Source organism: Dermochelys coriacea, chromosome 3 (genome assembly GCF_009764565.3).
Source record: "Dermochelys coriacea isolate rDerCor1 chromosome 3, rDerCor1.pri.v4, whole genome shotgun sequence".
NCBI classification, from domain to species: Eukaryota; Metazoa; Chordata; order Testudines; family Dermochelyidae; genus Dermochelys; species Dermochelys coriacea.
Genome location: NC_050070.1, coordinates 107,130,754 through 107,149,401, shown reverse-complemented (window position 1 = coordinate 107,149,401; position 18,648 = coordinate 107,130,754). Strand labels below are relative to the sequence as shown.

General features: G+C 42.4%; 1 protein-coding gene across 1 annotated transcript in view; it reads left to right on the top strand.

The window, feature by feature from the left end:
* The first annotated feature begins 2,492 nt into the window (after positions 1–2,492).
* The window catches only part of NHSL1 (NHS like 1), a 278,563-nt gene continuing 262,407 nt past the window's right edge, over positions 2,493–18,648 (top strand). Inside the window, exon 1 of the mRNA XM_043511087.1 lies at positions 2,493–2,822. The gene's annotated coding sequence lies outside the window, so the exon portion shown is untranslated. The remainder of the gene's footprint in view (positions 2,823–18,648) is intronic.

Genomic DNA, 18,648 nt, shown 5'->3' with positions numbered 1-18,648 from the left:
TTTTGGTAACCACTCTGACTTGTTATGCTTTGACTAATAATCACTTAAAATCTATCTTTATAGTTAATAAATCTGTTTGTTATTCTACCTGAAGCAGTGCGTTTGGTTTGAAGTGTGTCAGAGACTCCCCTTGAGATAACAAGCCTGGTACATACCAATTTCTTTGTTAAATTGACAAACTCATATATGCTTACAGTGTCCAGTGGGCATAACTGGACACTGTAAGACGGAGGTTCCTAGGATTGTGTCTGGGACCGGAGATACTGGCTAGTGTCATTCGGTTGCAAGTAGCTGGGAGCAGCTTACATGCCAGAGGCTGTGTGTGAACAGCCTAGGGATGGGGGTTCTTACAGCAGAGCAGGGTAAGGCTGGCTCCCAGGGTCGAGGATTGGAGTGGCCTAGCAGATCATTGGTCCAGTCAACACCAGAGGGGAACATCAAGGGATATTTCATGCATAAAATGCATGTAAAATGGCCAGGATAGGGGACTGGGAAAAGAGGTTTGAGACTGATGCTGCTGGCAGGAAAAACTGGCAGTCCCTTCCCTTGTGCAGTACTCCATGGAAGTCACTGTAGCTCTGAGAAGCACAGGGATCTGCTCACATAGACTAGCTGGCAGGCTTGAGCCCAGGGGAGCTGGAGCAATTTTTATAGTGGGGATGCTGATGATGGAAATCCTGTATTTGGTGTTTGTTATTAGTGCTTCAAGCCAGGGGGTGCAGCAGCACCCCTACTTCCAGCACCACTGATTGGGTCTGAGGTATAAGCTAGGGCAGAGTTGTAAAAACAAGTTGAAAATTGATATGCTGTGTAAGGGGGAGATTTCAGTCAGTCATGTTGGTTACTGGTATCTTCAGAGCTTGGAAATGGCAGGGCCAAAATCCCAATCAGGGGTTCTGCAGCATTAACATGCAACAAAGGTGATCTTCAAGATAGTGTATTGATATTTAAAATTAAAAAAAAAAAGTTGGGTTCCTTTGGAGGAGAATTTAAAAAACACACCACCATATTTTTAATATAGCACCTTTAGTATGCATGTGGGAGGTACAGATATAAAGATATGGGATGAAATCCTGGCCCCATTGAGGTGAATGGCAAAACTCTGACTTTCATGTCCTAAGAAATGTACAGTAGGTTTTATTTTACTTAAAAGGACAATTTCAGACAAACTTTATAGGTCAAATTCACTCCCCAGCTCCTGCATATTTTTGCTTTTTCTGAGCAGACATTATAGTTGTGTCAGATTACTTGGAAGTTTTACAGTGAGGACAGATGTCTGTTGTGGCCTAGACTGACATCAACCAGTGCTCCAGAAGAGTGGGACTACCCACATTTTTTGGTTAACCAGAGTAAAATGACAGAAAACCTATTTCTTTCTCATGTAGAATATACCCATTTTTAATGCCCACATCTCAGACATCTCCAGCTCAACAGCCAGAGTAAGCCACAAATGTGAAGCTGAACATATGCCCTTTAAGGCTGAGTTCTAAAATTCAAACCAAAGCAGCATAATACAGGGAGCAACTGGAAAGTATAAATTCTTCCTCTAAAGAAACATAACAATGAGAACTTTATTGTTCTAGTTTCAAAGTATCAACTCAGTCTCTTCAGCATTTCTGGCCAAGTAGTTTGAATTTATGGGCACAGCTACAGTAAATAAACACATTGAGCCCACATGACCACATATACACTAGCAGATTGGCACATTGTTAATATTTCAGCAAGACCAGATGTGTAATGGTCAACAACTGGGAAATGGATGGTCAGGACTAGTGACCAGAACATTGACAGTCATCCTACTGGTCAGAGCTCAGGTCAGGGACCAGGGAGAAACCAGACAAAGAACAAAACTGGGGCAGGACAGGAACAAGGCAGACACAGAAGCAATCACATCTGCAAGCATAAGCATTGCACAGCCAGTGACCTGGTGCTAAGTTTAAAAAAGCAGGTGTGCTGGCTCCCTTCATCCAGTCGGTGGGCTGGCCAAACAGGCCATTCTGCTGTAGCTCAGCTGTATTAATTAGTCTGCCTGGGGATTGAGGTAACTAGTCCCAGGCTCACCTGTAGGCCTTCATTCCATCCTGACAAATGGTTAATGGATGGATAAGTATACTTTCCTCTGTGCTGTGACTCTTCATTTACTACTACCAGCTCAACTGGATTAAAGTGAGTAAAGAGTAGTTTAGTGCTCCACCTACAATAAGCAATGAGTAATTTCTACAAGCCTTTGTAGTTTTCCACTTGTGGACATAGACCTTTAAAGTTACTGGAGCCCTAATGTTGTAACTGAACTTGTAACTTAAAGGTGTGGAGCATATGGTTATGATACTCAGTGAGTCACCACTTTTAGCACAGGTTTCAGAGTAGCAGCCGTGTTAGTCTGTATTCGCAAAAAGAAAAGGAGTACTTGTGGCACCTTAGAGAACAAATTTGTTAGTCTCTAAAGTGCCACAAGTACTCCTTTTCTTTTTGCATTTTTAGCACAAGTACTTTAAAATAAAATAGATATTGATCTGAAACTCTTAATAGAGTTTCTACTGCCTTTTCCTCTGTTTGTCTTCTTTGCCACTCCCATTCTGTCTCCCACTCCCCAGTTTCTCATTATTAGGAGAAATGCAGCAGGCAAGCTTTCTCAGGCCATATCAGATATCTACTTTTCCCCATATTTAGGCACTTAATTTGATGCGTGTAATTTGCTATCTTTGTTCTAGCAGAAAGGGGGAGCTGTGCAACAAAAAAAATTAAAAATAAATAAAATAACACATTCTCAATGCTGTAAAGGGGGATGTAAGAAGTTTTCCAACAAGAAACCCTCAGAAGAGATAAGATTATATGCATGTGTTTCTAGAAGTACCTTCTGTGAAAATATAAAATTCCTTTTGTGAAAAAACAAAGTTGGAATCTGTTCTTTTAATTAACTTCACTGTTTTAATCTGTTCTCTATTATGATAAATGCTTTAGCTCTTCAACTGCTTTAGATAAGGAAGTTTCTAAGGTTGTTTTTTCCTTCCTATGCCCCTTTCTTCTCTGTGGGCAGAAACTGATGTCTTGCTTACACAGTTAAACCATAGCAGTCCCTCCCAGTGACATTTCCATTTCTTATTTTGCCTGGGGATTATTCCCACGCCAAAAAGTTTTGGGTTTTTTTAAGATTTAAGTTAAATTTCCAGTCTGCAAATGCAGGACCAGAGCCTCATTTAGTGAAATTAGTGCTATTTTATTGACTGCAGTGGAGTTTCACTCTTTGATACCAGCTGAGCATCTGGCCTACAGTTTTGTTTAATGATTAATGCTCTTCCAACCCTGGTTCTGTATTAATATTATCCTTTCCCTGAACCATACTCAGTGGAACTACTCATATGTATAAAGCTAAGAACATACATAAAGGTTTTGCAGGATCAGGGCTGAAAGCTGAACTTCTCTAATAAGAAGAAAATCAGTATTAGATCCTTAATTTTTATTTAACCCATGTATTGTTAAAACTTCAAGTATTATAAAAATTAGTATAGTCATTATCTCATATAAGGAATTTCAGTTGCAGATATGTCTTCATGGTTTTGTGGCAAGCACAGTATTCAAAAGATACAATTAAAAAAAAAATTAAGACACCATCACCTATTCTTTACCTAACTCTGTAATATAGACTTTTTTTTTTTTTTAAAAGGACTAAAGTCCCTTTGGCTCATTAATTCCATCTTCTACACATACCCATTTATTGCCTTCGAAAAAAATCATAAAAGTATAGTTCTCTGAATTCAAACATCCTTGTGAACAAGCTATATAGTCCTAGTTAAGTGGCTATTCCAATTAAAAGAAAAAGTCATTTTAAAAATATGCCTAAATCTTATAATATACAGCAGTGAACAAAAGTACAAGAATAAAAATGTTAATAACTGAATTTCATCATTACTTAATCTTATTTTAATATTTATTGGCAACGTCTGTATTACAAAGACAGTGCTTAAAGTGAAGTTTTAACACCTGCCTAACTATCATTACCTGGATATTAACAACTCACAATAGTAAAGTTTAGTACAGGTATGTTTGCAGGATTAAGGCCTAAGAGTTTTTAAATACTGCCCTATATGCTACCTTTTGTCAGTAAAAACACATGGAAGGAGAATCCTACTTTTCCAAGTCTGCCACTATATTTCCTCAAATCTTTGTAGCTTCTTCATCTGGGAAAGGCAGTACTAGTGATAGAACCACAAGTGACTGATTTTTTTTGCAGATGAATATGATCCACAGAAATATAATAGCCGTGTCCTGTAGATCTCAGTTCTTCTGTGCACTCCACAGTTCAGCAACTGCTCCTATTATACTCCCATTGGCTGTGTCCTACCATTAGCACTAACTCCTGTGTTACCTCAAAAGCCTTGGGGTGCATTAAAGAACTTTAGATAGATATCCACACTGATGCAACTAACCCAGTGCTGGGGATTTTTTTCATAAAATTTTATAGCATAGCTAATGCCAAAACTGCAGTGGGAGAGTTTCTAGTACTTTAAGTATCTTGGATACTAAATTATGCTGCAGTTAAGAGGGAAATGTAGAGGACAGAATAACTATTTTCCATCCCCCCCCCATTCCCTGTCCACAAGCAGTCTATGATTTTGTTCTTCTCTACACATGGAGCAAAAATAGGACAATAGTCCAATTAAGCAGCAGTCATTGCCATTCACTAACACAAAGCTAAATTGGTTCCATAGGGGATATCCCAGTATAGCAGTCATGATTAGAAGCATTGCAACAGAATACTTTATGGGGTCAGAGGAAGAACAAGTGTGAGGATGGAGAGTGTGGTTTTCATCTATGCCAGCATTACATATTGAAGAAAGAGAGACAAGGAGGTGGTGGTAATTTCTTTTATTGGCCCAGCTTGTCTTTCTAATACCCTGGGACCAACAAGGCTAAAACACTGCCTGCATATTGAAGTAACTCATTTGGTTTGTAACCTTGCATGTTGTGCTGGCTTACTTGGATTTTGTTTCTGGGTAGGGGTCACTTTTATCTGAAAACCTGCACTATACATTAATTATAAAACAATCACTAAAATATGCTGTATGTGTGGCTTCTGACTTGTGTGTGTGTTTAAAGAGAGGTTATGCCTTTTCATGTGCTCTTGAGTACTGTCTAGTGTAAGAAAGGAAAAGCAGTGGAAGAGGGAGAACTGAGATGCAGTGAGGGTCTCCTGTGCTTCTCTCTAGGGCAGTGGTTTTCAACCAGTGGTCCAGGGATCCCTTGTGTGTGTGTGTGTGTGCGGGGGGGGGTGTCTGCAGACTATCTCTAAGGGGTCTGTGAAAGGTTGCTGTCACTATAGAATAGTGGTTTTTAACCTGTGGGCTGCAGACCATACCTAACATTTCCAAAGGGGGCTGCACTTCCATTCACGTTTTTTTTAGTAGCTTGCCAATGAAAAAAGGTTGAAAACCCCTGCGGTAGAGTCAAGTTTTGGTTGGTAGGAGACGACAAAGGAGGGTAGTTTTCCCCTCTGGGAAGAGTGAAGTTCTGACTGATACGGGGGTGGGTAGGCGAGGCAGAGAGGACCCCACTTCAGCTGCTCCCCACAGGGGCTGGCAGAGCGGAGGCAGGCTTTCTTTTCACCTTTGCGGCTGGCTGCCGGGGGTGAGGCTCTGGCAGAGGCTCCAGTTCGGGAAGCCACAGGTAGGCGGCGGCCTCTTTTGCTTTTCCCTTTCCCAGGTTTGTTGGTGTGCGTGTGTATTTCCCCCTCTCCCTCCGGCTTTCGCTTTCCGGGTTTGGTTTGGAGTTCGGGGGAGGGCGGGCGGCAGCTCAGGGGGGCCCAGGTGGCTGCTCAGGCTGCGTTGGGCTTTTTCTTTCCCTTCCTCTCTTCCGCTTCTCTTTTTTTCTTTTCCCGGTTTTCCTTCTTTGTGGCTGTAGCCAGGGCACTCTGACCTTCCTCCCCCCGCTTCCTCCTCCCCATCTCCACGTTGGGGGGGGGGGGAGAAGAGAAACTCGGGCTGTTTTCCTGTCTCCTCGCTACAAACAACTTCACCGCTTCTCCTCCTCCCACTGAGCCAGCTTCTTTCCCCTCTGTCGCCCCGGGCGCAATGTGCCTCCTGCCGCCCCAGCTGGGCTTCTCTCCGCACCTCCCGCACGTGAGCTCCCTTCAGGGCTTCTCCCGGGCTGCCGCGTGAAGTCCCCCCCGCGTGATCTCTCTCTCTCTGGAGCTGAGGGTGGGGGGAAAGTTCGTGGATTGTCGGTTTGCCCTCTGAACTCTTGTGGCTCTTGTTTTTGAATGAGGATTTCTGGCTCCCGGGAAGCGTAACCCCCCCCGCGATGCCTTTCCCGCTGAGGACGGTGGAGCCCCGGAAGCTGTGCAGGCTGGAAGATGCTCTGCTGGGGCCGGCCAAAGCGGGGGACAAAGAGCGAGCGCGAGCGGGCGGCGGGGCTGGGAGCGGCCGGCGCGGCGCGGGGCTGCTGCTGTTCGGCTCGCTGGAGCAGGTCAGCTCGCACTCGCTGGTCTCCCTGCTCTGGCAGCTCTCCGACCTCTCCCGCTGCGCCAGCGACATCTTCGGCCAGATCCAGAGCCAAGCGGACGCCCTGTGTCGACGCAGCGCCCGGCTCCAGCGCCGCCTGGGCTCCCTGCGCGCTCTGAGCGCCCGCCTCGACCACCGCCGAGTGAAAATCCGTGAGTTGCCTCCCTGCCCGCTTCCTCTCGCCCGCCGTGGGGGGGCTCGCTGCTGGAGCCGCCCGGCCCGAGCGCAGAGCGCTTTATTTGCAGGAAGAACCGTGTGTGTGTGTGGCTGGCCGGCGGGGGATGCAGACCTGGCCGTGAAGCCGCCTGGTGAACAGTGGAAGCCCTGGCGGGAAAGCAGGGGGAGTTTAAGGTCTTTCCCGTCCCCCTACTTAGTCCGCCCAGCTCAGCCTGAGCGCGCGGAACCCGCCTGGCCGGCCGGGAGCAGACGCTGGGCTCCTGCCCGGGTTAATGGGGGGGGGGGGGGAAGGGACGCACTGAAACTGGTGGTGCTCGCGAGCCTGGCCGCTCCACTGGGGAATCCGTCCCGCCCGCGTCCGCGCGCCTGACTGATGCCAGCCTTGCAAACCTCTCCGGCGGGGATGGGGAATCCGCAGGGCTGAGCTGATCCGCCAAGGCGAGGTTTGTTTTGAGCCTGTTAATCAGGCCGGCGCGGAGCCCCAAAGCTACTGGAAATGGGCGGGCCCCTGCGCCGCAGGGAGCCCCATAAATTTAGCGTGGAGCCGTTTGCACGGTTAGGGTTTTAGGCCTTGTTTGCGCATCCATCCTAATAGAAAATGTGTCAACTAGGATGTTAACTTGGCGTGGCCAAGGCCAGTTGTTTAAAAACGTGTTCAGTGGTTGTGATTTAGCTGTTGGCCATGACCAGCTGAAAACATCTGAAAGGGCAACTTGTCCGGTCTAATTGGTATTAACATGATATGAAACTCGACAAACCTGAATACACCCTGGAAAATGCATCACATTAGAAAACATATTAGTTAAGTGACATTAATGTGATGCATTTTCCCTTGTAGATCTGTCCTCAGTGCCTGCCTCCTCCCCCGACATCCTGCTGTCCTTTATTACTTCATGTAAAAAAAACCCAAAACAAAACAACTACACGCGTTGAGTGCTCTTATTTCTAATAATTTGGAGCCCGGTAAACATTCCCCAACCTGGCCCTCCACTCTCACTGAAATAGAAAACTCCAGCCAAGCTTGTTTCACATAATCGTCTCCCCTCTGTCTCTCAACTGAAGTTCAGAGGGATCACGACACGGTTTTCACATGAAGCTCCACTTTTCGTTCCAGTAGTTCTCTTTTTGGCTCCTGTGCATGGAGCAGTTGGAATTTCCTGCTGGCTCAGGGTAGTAAAGTTTTCAGCATGGAGGGTGTTTTTTTCCAGTCTCTCTCTGCCTGTCACAGATCTGACTTAGTGAAAAGCAAGGCTGTAGGATAAAGGACGGTGAACTGACAGTACAGTGTGAGGGATTTGTTTGTCAGCACTTTTAACGCTAGTAGTTTTCAGCTATAATATGGCTCAGTTACTGTGAGACTTTTCTTTTATGTTTGGTTTATGCAGTTTTTTGAACCAGTTCAGTCATATCCATTCATCAGATTGCTTGTATATACCTCAATTAACATTTTAAAATTTGTATATACTTTAGTTCTGTAAAACATTTGTTTTTTTCCCCTCTGTTCCATGGTAGTTCTGACTTGACTTTCATTTATATGATACTCTCTTATATGCAGATTAAATTTGTATTTATAACTCAATATAGAGCTCAAGCTGCAAAACTTAGATTTGCCTTTGGATTTTGAATCCCTCATGTTTGGGTTTTGTTTAGGTCCATCTTTTTTAGTCACCAAATCAATTCACTGAGAAGGGACCTAAAAGCTATCTAAACAGGTACCAAGGGAGTTATTTTTTCAGTTTGTATAGACTACATTGAGTTCAGAAGAGTGGAAGATCGTTGAGATATTACCTTTGCTGTCCCCAAGCATGCACACGCAATTTGATGGAAAGAAAACCATTCTGTAAATCTCAGAAAATTCCTATAATCACTATATTTTTCAACTGGCACAGAGAAAAGGGTACATCAAAGCCTCACCTAATAGATGTAGTTTCTTGGTCTGTAGGGTGACCAGACATCTCAACATTAGGGGCTTTGTGTTATATAGCGACTATACCCCCTGAAAAAAGTGTCCTGATTTTTGACACTCGCTGTCTGATCACCCTATTGATACGTGTTCCAAAATGTAGGCCAAAGATGGCTTATCACCACCCACCTCACTTCTTACACCACTTGAAAAGTACAATACTCAAGAATTGTTTTTCATTTTTTATTTGTCTTCTCTGAAATTCCTTTTGACATTTAAGTTTTCAGAACTGTACATATTTCTTATATTCTGCCTTCCTCATGCATTTAGAGATGCCTCTCCAGTGTAGACAAATTGCATTGCCTTTTTTTATACCTCCGTGATTTACAAAGCCTCATTTAATTAATAAAGTTACATAGTTTATTGAGCTGTATTTAACTAATAGTGAGTTATGTTTATATTTAAAAATTTATTTTAAAAAAGATTTCTTGTGATGCAACCGTGGATTATTTTGGATGACTAACAACTTTTTATAGCTGCTGTTCAGACTAACCATTTTAATATGCAGCTTAATGTTACCTGTTAATTCTCTTGTGACATGCTTTTTTCTGCTTGTATACTTGAAAATGAGATTTAGTGGGGTGATCAACAGTAGTTAACGTCATGAACTCTATAATGGAAGCTGTCAAGGCTTGTCTGCAAGTTTAACCCTGTGGTGCTGGCATTGAAGGAAGTATCTGCAAAACAAAGAGAGGAGTTTAATTATGTTTGGTTTGGTTTTGTATACCAGTGTCACAAATATTTGCTTTTCAGAATAACATACCTACACAATAAAAGCTTCACATAAGCCATTAGCTGAAGGGAAGGAACGGAGGAGAGTAAATCAATTAACATTGTTTTCAGTTGTCGGATCCTTATTGCTGGTGCACAGGTTGCTGAAAAGCATAGACTCTTCATTAATAATATTGCAGTTGGTGGTTAAGTATTTTGGTTTAACTTTTTTGTGTTTTGGAGCTTTCAAAAGTTTATTTTGTACTTGTTAGAGCCCAGAGAATCCCTCTTTGGGTTGAAGATCCCATCATCATGGCTTACATTCCTTCAGCCTAGAGAGAGTGATGGGACTCCCTTAAAGTTTGCCAAACTTCATCAAGCAGCCAGAAGGTGGTGGTTGCTCTAAGCTACGTATTGCTGCCTGGTCCCAGAATTTGGGGAACTATTTTTATTCTGTTTAGGAATATTAAGGGTTTTTTGTTTTGTTTTTTAAAATATGGATTATAGTTTAGAACAATATGTGCACACGCAGGCATGCACACAAGGGTGGGGCAGGAGTGGAAGCAACATAACCATAACAAACCCTTTTGTCTTTAAATCTTGGTCATTAGTCATTCTCAAAACAGCCATGCAGTATGCTTGTTTGTCTGGGTACATAACTGAGTGTAAGGCCCATATGTTCCTCAATGCTTCTATAACATCCTGTACTTTTATGTGTTAATAGCTAGTTCTTTTTAGTTATCAACCTTTGGTCTCCCTAATGCTCACTTTAGAGAAAATCTGTTCTGCTTAAAGAATGTGTTTAATTAAAATACATTCACTGAGTGCCCTGGATGCAGATGGACGTTTAGACTTTTCAAACCAGTAAAGAATAAATGTGTCTAGGCTGGCCAGGAATGTCCTGTCGAAAAGGGACCCTGGCAGCTCCGGTCAGCACTGACAACCAGGCCATTAAAAGTCCAGTTGGCGGTGCTGCAGGTCTAAGGAAGGCTAGGCCCTACCTGTCCTGGTACCGCGTTGTGCCCTGGAAGCGGCCAGCAGGTCCAGCTCCTAGGTGGGGGGTGGGGGGTGCACAGGGCTCCATGTGTTGCCCCCGCCCTGAGCACCAGCTCCACATTCCCATTGGCCAGGATCCACGGCCAATGGGAGCTGGTGGGGGAGATGTGCCTGTGGGCAAAAGCAGCATGCGGAGCCCCGTGGCCCCTTGCCTAGGAGCTGGACCTGCTGGCTGCTTCCGGGGTGCAGCGTGGGGCCAGGCAGGGAGCCTGCCTTAGCCCTGCTGCACCACTGACCAGGAGTCACCTGTGGTAAGCCCCAAACCCCAGTCCTGAGCCCCCCCCAAACCCGGAGTCCCCTCGTGCACCCCAAACACCTCATCCCTGGGCCCACCCCAGAGCCTGCACCCCCAGTCGGAGCCCTCACCCCCCCCGCACCACAACCCCCAGCCCTGATCCCCCTTCTGCTGTCTGAACCCCTCAATCACAGCCCGGAGCACCCTCCTGCATTCCAAGCTCCCCAGACCCACCCCAGAGCCTGCACCTCCAGCCAGAGCTCTCATCCCCTCCTGCATCCCAACCCTCTGCCTCAGCCCGGAGCTCCCTCCTGCACCCTGAACTCCTCATTTCTGGCCCCATGCCGGAGTCCTCACCCCCAGCTGGAGCCCTCACCTTCTCTTCCACCCTAACCCCCGAGCCAGCCCAGTGAAAATGAGTGAGTGAGGGTGGGGAGAGCAAGCAATAGAGGAGGGGAGATGGAGTGAGTGGCAGTGGGGTCTTGGAGAAAGGGGCAGAGCATGGGCTGGGCTTCTGAGGAGCAGTGGGGCAGGGTAAGGGTGTTTGGTTTTGTGCAAGTAGAAAGTTGGCAACCCTACATGTGGCACACATTTGTAACTCTTATAACAGTGGAATCTTCTTGTCTATCTAAACAGGACAAGCTGGATTTCTGTAATGCATTTCATGTGGAAAGTTCACCTTCTGAATACTTAAAATGCACTGTACTAGCTTTCTGTTCTGATATATATGCAATTCAAGATGTTGGAGACAATCTGTAGAGCCCTGTGTGACCTGGAAGATCATATCTTTTCCTATGTCCCTCTGTGACAAGTGAGGTCCAGTGAGGTGTCTTGGCTGTCTGTTGCCTGAAAGTTGGCCTTCTGTCTTCAGCAGTAGAATACTCTGTTGAAGACCCCATCTTTGGAACTTGTTCCTCTTGACTGCCTAATGGAGCTGAAGTTTGAGATTCAGATCATGCTGCAGGTTTTTTTGTTAAGATTTATTAAGATAAAAGCTAGTATAGTGCATGTTAAGCTCCTTTTATTTGAATTTTGCATCATGAGCAGTGTGTTGTGCAGCAACTATGGCTATTAAGATGCAAAGCCTTTCCTAGATTTGATGACTTGGAGTTAATGGCCCAAGGTGATAGTGGTTATAAGCACTAATGGCTCAAGGTGGTTGTAAAACTTCAGCATTACATGCAATATTGTGACCTTAGTTTGGCTGTATTGGTATTGGTATTTCTAGAGAATTCATTCGTGGAACAGAGCCATTAGATTTTGACAATCCTTCCTCAGGTTTTCATTAAGCTATGTAATTTCCTCATTATTGTATGCCTTTGTAAAACACAGTAGTTAAAATAAAAATAATAATAATAGTAAGAATAAGAATAATAAATAAACAGTCATACTTTCATCTTCAAGGCACTGTGCAAACTTCAGTGAAACAGGATTCAGTAATTTAATATACCATAAAAAGGGGAAATTTTCAGATTTTAAACTTCACAGCCAAGATGGGGACTGGGAGTGAATGGAAGTGCAAGCCTACTAGGTGGTGGTGTCATTTTATGAGCAGTGGACAAATACTCATGAGATGGCAGTAGTGGCTCTTGAGTGAATTACACCCTTTTCTTTATTTTTATTTCATTTGGGGCCTGATACTATGAGGTGCTAGACACCCTCAAATGTCATTGCTTTTTAGGGGAGTCAAGGGCACTCAGCACCTTTCAGGAAGCACTCGGTGTCTCATCCTATATGTAAATGTGGTGCTGTAAACAAAAGTGTTTATGCAGATAAAAGCATGCTTTTTCCTGAAAATTTACAATCTCAATTAACCCTCAATTAAAATTTAATCCTAAAGCATCCATCCAATGTGAATTCCTGGATTTCACCAGGTATGATTGCTTAATCTAATTTGACTGTTAGATGCTTCAATTCTTCTTAGTTACAAGTATGACTTGCATGTGTTTGTAGAAGAAATCTTCTAATTATTTTGTACATATAATCTGCATTATAAGCTTTTGCATTTAGAAAACTGGTCTGAAGACACTCTCCAGGATTAAATGGAGTGAAGACAAGGTAGTTACATGTTCATTTTACTCTGTTTCATTCTCCTTACCCAACTGATGGAACAATGAGAGGAAGTTCTCGACATCAGGCCGTCCTGCTTCCATGCTGATCAGGAAACTCCTCTGATCAGCAGAAAGATAGATAGATAGATAGATAATGGAAAAAAAAATGGGGGTTACCATACCAATTCTTAATGAGACCTGCTGATAATAGCCCACCTTAATCGACTGATCTCGTTAAGACCAATATCTCTCTCTCTCTCTCTCTCTCTCTCTCTCTCTCTCTCTCTCTCCCTACTGTATTTTCCACTGCATGCATCCGATGAAGTGGGCTTTGGCCCAAGAAAGCTTATGCTCAAATAAATTTGTTCGTCTCTAAGGTGCCACAAGTACTCCTCGTTTTTTCTGTTGATACAGACTAACATGGCTACCACTCTGAAACCTGTCCTCTAATTAGGTGGCTTTTGGCTGAGGAGCACACAGAGTAGAACATAAGCCTGGCTACACAGCATTGATCAGCCTGTTCTGGAGATCAGACATGTATTCGTTGTAGGGGCTAGGAGGAGACATTTGATATCTATGCAAATATTAACACTGCTTTCCTTCTCTGTGGATCACACTGTTCACAGGCCTGGGAGGTCACACCTCTTGCCTCTTCCACATCCCCGGTCCTTTCTGATTCTTCAAGGAGATATTAGGAAGGAAATACTATGAAATGAACCTTGTGAAGTTTTCTGGGTCAGATGTCTCCCATACTAGGGTGGGATTTGGTTTATTGCACTTTGTGCTGCAGAAGAAGAAACTGACTCCTGTGGGGTGGGGGAGGGGGGGACTTTAACTACTGTTGCTTTCTAGGGCCTGATCGAGACTTAAGTTAGGAAAACATAGCTATGGTGCTCAGGAGTGTGAAAAATTCTCACCCCTGAGTCTAGGTGGATAGAAGAATGCTTCCATCAACCTGGCTACCACCAATTTGGGAGGTGAAATTCCTTCAGCAATGGGAAAAACCCCTTCTGTCCTTGGGCAGCATCTATACTATGACACTACAATGGCATAGCTACAGCACCATAGCTGTGCTGCTGCAGCGCCTGTAGTGTAGACATGGCCTGCATCCATAACTCTATCAGTCCTGAAGATATAACACAATATGTAGGAAATGCATCATTTTATACTTTCTAAATTGTTCATACAGAAATATAATATGCACATACTTTAAAAAAAATGCATGAGCGTGCTAATATCAGAGAGAGGTAAACTAAAGCAGGCAGAGAGAGTCCTTGCAGAAGTTTGGCTTTCTGTTTTTCTGATACAAGGGAACTGTAGACTCATTAGCACAATTGAGTTTAGGCTTCATCTCCTGCTATTTTGTTTAGCAAGTATTTCCCCCTCTCTGTGAATAAGGCAGTGCTGGAGCACATTTCCTGCTTTAGTTGAACAGGAAGTTTTTTTCAGGTTATTCCTAGGGAAACCTGTTCTCCACCCCCATCCACCAAATTGAATATTGTTCAAGACCGCATCAGAAGTGGGCTAAGGATGATGGACTGATTGTTTTATTGGTCTGACTGTAGCTGCTTGTAGAATGGAGGATTGTATAAAATATCTGCCACCTAGTAATAAAATGCTGTTTTAACAGAGGGCAGTGTGCAGTTCAGAAATCTTCACTGAGGAGGGGCTGCCCCTCTGGATCAAAAACTTCATTCTAATGGCGTTTTTGAACCACATTCAGGTACTGTACTGTATTCCACAGATGCTAGTCTGGCTGCTGTGACTACAGTCTAGCATAGTCCTCCTGGGCTCACTGAAAAGAAACCTGAAAATCCAGGAGCAAACTTAAGATGTTAAATAATTTTATAACAAAACTCCCCAACAAATAGAGAGTTAATTTGGAATGTAAAGAGTTTTTTACCCCATTCCTAATTATGCAGAATGCTGCTTAGAAGCAGTTTAACCATTGTTGTATTTAGTTTTTTCAAGACTAATTATCTGTGGAAATTCAACCTGATCCTGAGGAGATTTCATTTGAAACAAGATCAGGAAGAAACCTTGAGTTAGGAAAGGATTTCCCATAGGTATACTTGGCCACATCCCGTCCTACTGAACGGCAGAACTCCAGGTGAATTCAGTTTGAGGATTTGGCTCCCTGTTTTGAAAAAGAGATGCCTTTGGCTCAAATCTGGAGCTGCTTTGTACATTTCTTAGAGATCTATTATATGGCATCTATGAATTTTAATTGTCTTAGATCCTCTGGTTGGCTGAACATTCTAGAAACATCTTTGTGGAAAAAGGAGGTAGTCTCATTTTAAGGATACATGGTTAAAGGCGAATACCTAGGTTTTTTTTTAAAGTAGCCACTCTACTGCTGCATCCAGAGTATTCAGATATTATAAGATACAATGACAGGTTTCAGAGTAGCAGCCGTGTTAGTCTGTATTCGCAAAAAGAAAAGGAGTACTTGTGGCACCTTAGAGACTAACAAATTTATTAGAGCATAAGCTTTCGTGAGCTACAGCTCACTTCATCCGATGAAATGAGCTGTAGCTCACGAAAGCTTATGCTCTAATAAATTTGTTAGTCTCTAAGATGCCACAAGTACTCCTTTTCTTTTTATAAGATACAATAATAGTGCTATCAAAAATGGCTTTTCCTGTTAGTGTTGGTCCAGTCTCAGTTTGGTTGAGAGAGAGCTAGTAATCTTAGTCTAGTGGTCTTCACTCCTAAACAGCTAATATGAGGTTCTTGCAGGAAAATATTTGGGGGTGGGAGGGGGAGAACAGACTGAAAGCCACAGAAATTCCTAAAAACCTAGTATTTCAAGAAGTAAACCAATTTCTAACCATTCATATTTAGAATGAGTCCTATATGGAGGCCAGACTATCCCACATCTGCCTACTGTAGTGTTCTTATATCTTTCTCCGAAGTATCAGGGGTTGGCCGTTGTTGGAGACAGGATACTAGACTTGATGGACCTCGGTCAGCAGGACAATTTCTGTGTTCAATGAATTTGTTTGCAAGAAGAAAGGGAAACTTCCCTTCCCTCTGGTCTCTATGCTGCCATTTATTTGAATATGTAAATATACTGATGGTCTGTATTTCAGTGTTACCTAGAACAAATAACATAGCATAATTAAATGTGCAATGACAGAGTAGTTAAATGTGAAACCAAAAATATTTTTTTCTTTAATATATTTGAAACCAATGCACATCCCTCTGTGGTAATATTAATAATTTTTTGCTTGACTTGCTGAATTTCCTTTTATTCGCTAACCTAACTAGACTACCCCTTTAGATGCAGTACAAGAGGGAGGAGATTGAGAAATAATATGAGACTTGGAAAAGTGTGTTGAAAATCACAGTGATTATTCATTAAGGTCCCAGTTTATTTTCTAGTCCTAGAGTAGCCATAAGCAAAACATGATCAAAGCATATCCTGCATTTTGTTGAAAAGATCAAACCAACCTGGTAATTATTGTATTATTCATGGGTGTAGGCTGGGTATGAACCTTCCTGATTGGCTATTGTCAGTAATTTACCACTTGTGAGATTGCAGAAAACGCCTATGTACGTGCGGGTCAAACATAGACTAGTATGGGTGGACTTTGTAAGATGCTTGTACATTATATAGTGTAGTCTTTCTTGAGAGGGAGGGGTTATTGTAATTCCAAGCTTCCTCCCCCTTCCCCCCTTTGGGTCAGCTGAGAGTTGTATTATTTTTTTACCTTAGGCCAAATTGTGTGTGTGGTGGTGGTGGTTTTCTTTTGGTGCTTGGCTAGAATAAGTATCAAACTGATTTCATTTGAGATATTGTTATTTCATAAGAATTTTGGTTAGTTAGAATATGAAGATTTAAGATTATGGGTTAGTAAATGAATCACTCTATTTGAATATTGCATATTAAAAACTCTCTAACGTGTTGTGCAAAGTAAGCTTATTGATCTGCCCAATTTCCATTGAGCTGGTCTGCACATCACATCACCACAACTGGCAATTTTGTTTGTAGCTTCTGCCGAAAGATCTATAGGTGAATGAGCCTATAACATCCTCTCATTTCTAAGTGGCCTTCCAGATCAGGGTTGTGGCATTTTGGCAAGACTACTGCTGCCTGTGCTGAATCTGTTTTCTGGATAAATGGGAGACTGAAGTCTCCCGGGCTATCAGTCTGGCACCTTTCATGAGCATTTACAAAAATGGAAGGATGTCGTGCATATTCCAAACACGCACTTGTGCCTGTGAAATCAGTCTGCTGTGTTTTCTAGGTCAGCATTCCCTAAAGTAAGTGTCATTTCTTAGAAGGCTCTCCCATATTGCAGGGCTTGCAAAGGCCTGCTAATAATGAACACCTGCTACTATATTAATCTGTTGGGGTTTCCTCCCCTTGCTTTCCAACCGATCCAAGAGCTGGCAACCAGCACACTACTCTAATTATAAAGTGTATCTGCATGCAGGAACAAAATTGAAACTATATCTAACGTAGCTTATGGAAATGCACCAAAACCACCTGCAGAATGACTTTATATTTTTTGTGGGAGAAATCTTATTTTTTTCATATTTTAAACACAAGCCATATTTTGCTCAGTTGTATTGGTGTGGATCAAGAACTTCTCTGTTGTATAATTGTGATTTATTTAAATGGAGTTGAACTTATTAGAAGCGAAAAATACAATAGAATGCAATTCACTTTTCCTCTGTTGCCCAGGGTTCCATCAACTTCTTAACTAAATTATATTTTATAGTTCCAGCAGGCTTTAGTTTCTTAATTTCAAAATAAATGACATTTTATACTTCAGTAGCAAGTCCGCGGGATTTTAAATTGAAGGCTAACATCTTGAAAACTGGTAGATTTGTTAATAATATATTTTAATGGAACTGTTTTGCCTGTCTCTTTCAGTTTATAGTAGGCTATATTTAGGCTTGGAAGGATTTTTTAAATTTTTTTATTTGTGTTATAGATACGTTTTGTTGCCAATAAAAAAAAATGTTAAAACTTGTTATGTCTTGATTTTCACACGTTCTGAGTACCAAGGACTCTAACTGAAGTCAGAGTAGTTGTGGTTGCTCAGAATGCTTGAAAATTAGACTACAGTATTACATTTTTGTTCAAGCAGTAAATAAAAAAATCCAGCTATTGACTTAATTCAGAATAGAAGTTGAGATTCCAAATGTATTCAGAAATTTCTTCTATTTTGATTGCTAGATAGAAAATGAAAGCAAAAGAGTTCACCCAGATGCTTATAAATGACAACATATCATGGTTTTTAACTCTTTTCCTTTCTTAATCTAAACTTAAGCCATCGTAGCCTTTTTGTATCAGCTTTTGAGTGAAGAAATTATTATTATTGCCATTTGCTGGTTTAAATTTAATCATTCCAAGCCTGGTTACATTGCACTGATGAGCTTTCTTGTTGGTTTGTTTAAATAAGAAAGGTTTCAGAGTAGCAGCCGTGTTAGTCTGTATTCGCAAAAAGAAAAGGAGTACTTGTGGCACCTTAGAGACTAAAAGGTGCCACAAGTACTCCTTTTCTTTTTAAATAAGAAATTAAGCCTTGCCTCCTAACAGCAATCTGACATCTGCCTCATGTTTTCCGCTTTGGCTAGAGTTGCCTTCTGGCAACAGATGCACTCTGTTTAGAGGAAGCTCAGCAGGACTTGAGAAGACTGCTTAGTAGGTTACCTCCAAGTTACACCTTTTGTTCCTGTTGTATGGTGGAAGAAAAGGACCTAAATCAACTGTGCAGCTATTCTATTCCTAATTTACACAGAGATGATACTGAATAGCTGAATATATTTTAACACTTTTTGAAAATCTAAGTGGAGGTTGATAAAACTGATGTTTTGCAAATGGAAATATTAAGAAATAAACCTTAAAATGTACAATTAACCATGTGCTCATTAGAGGCGATTGAGAAACTTTTAATTGTGAATTTTTCTTCAAAAAGAATGGGGCAGGCTTTTTGCAAAAAAATG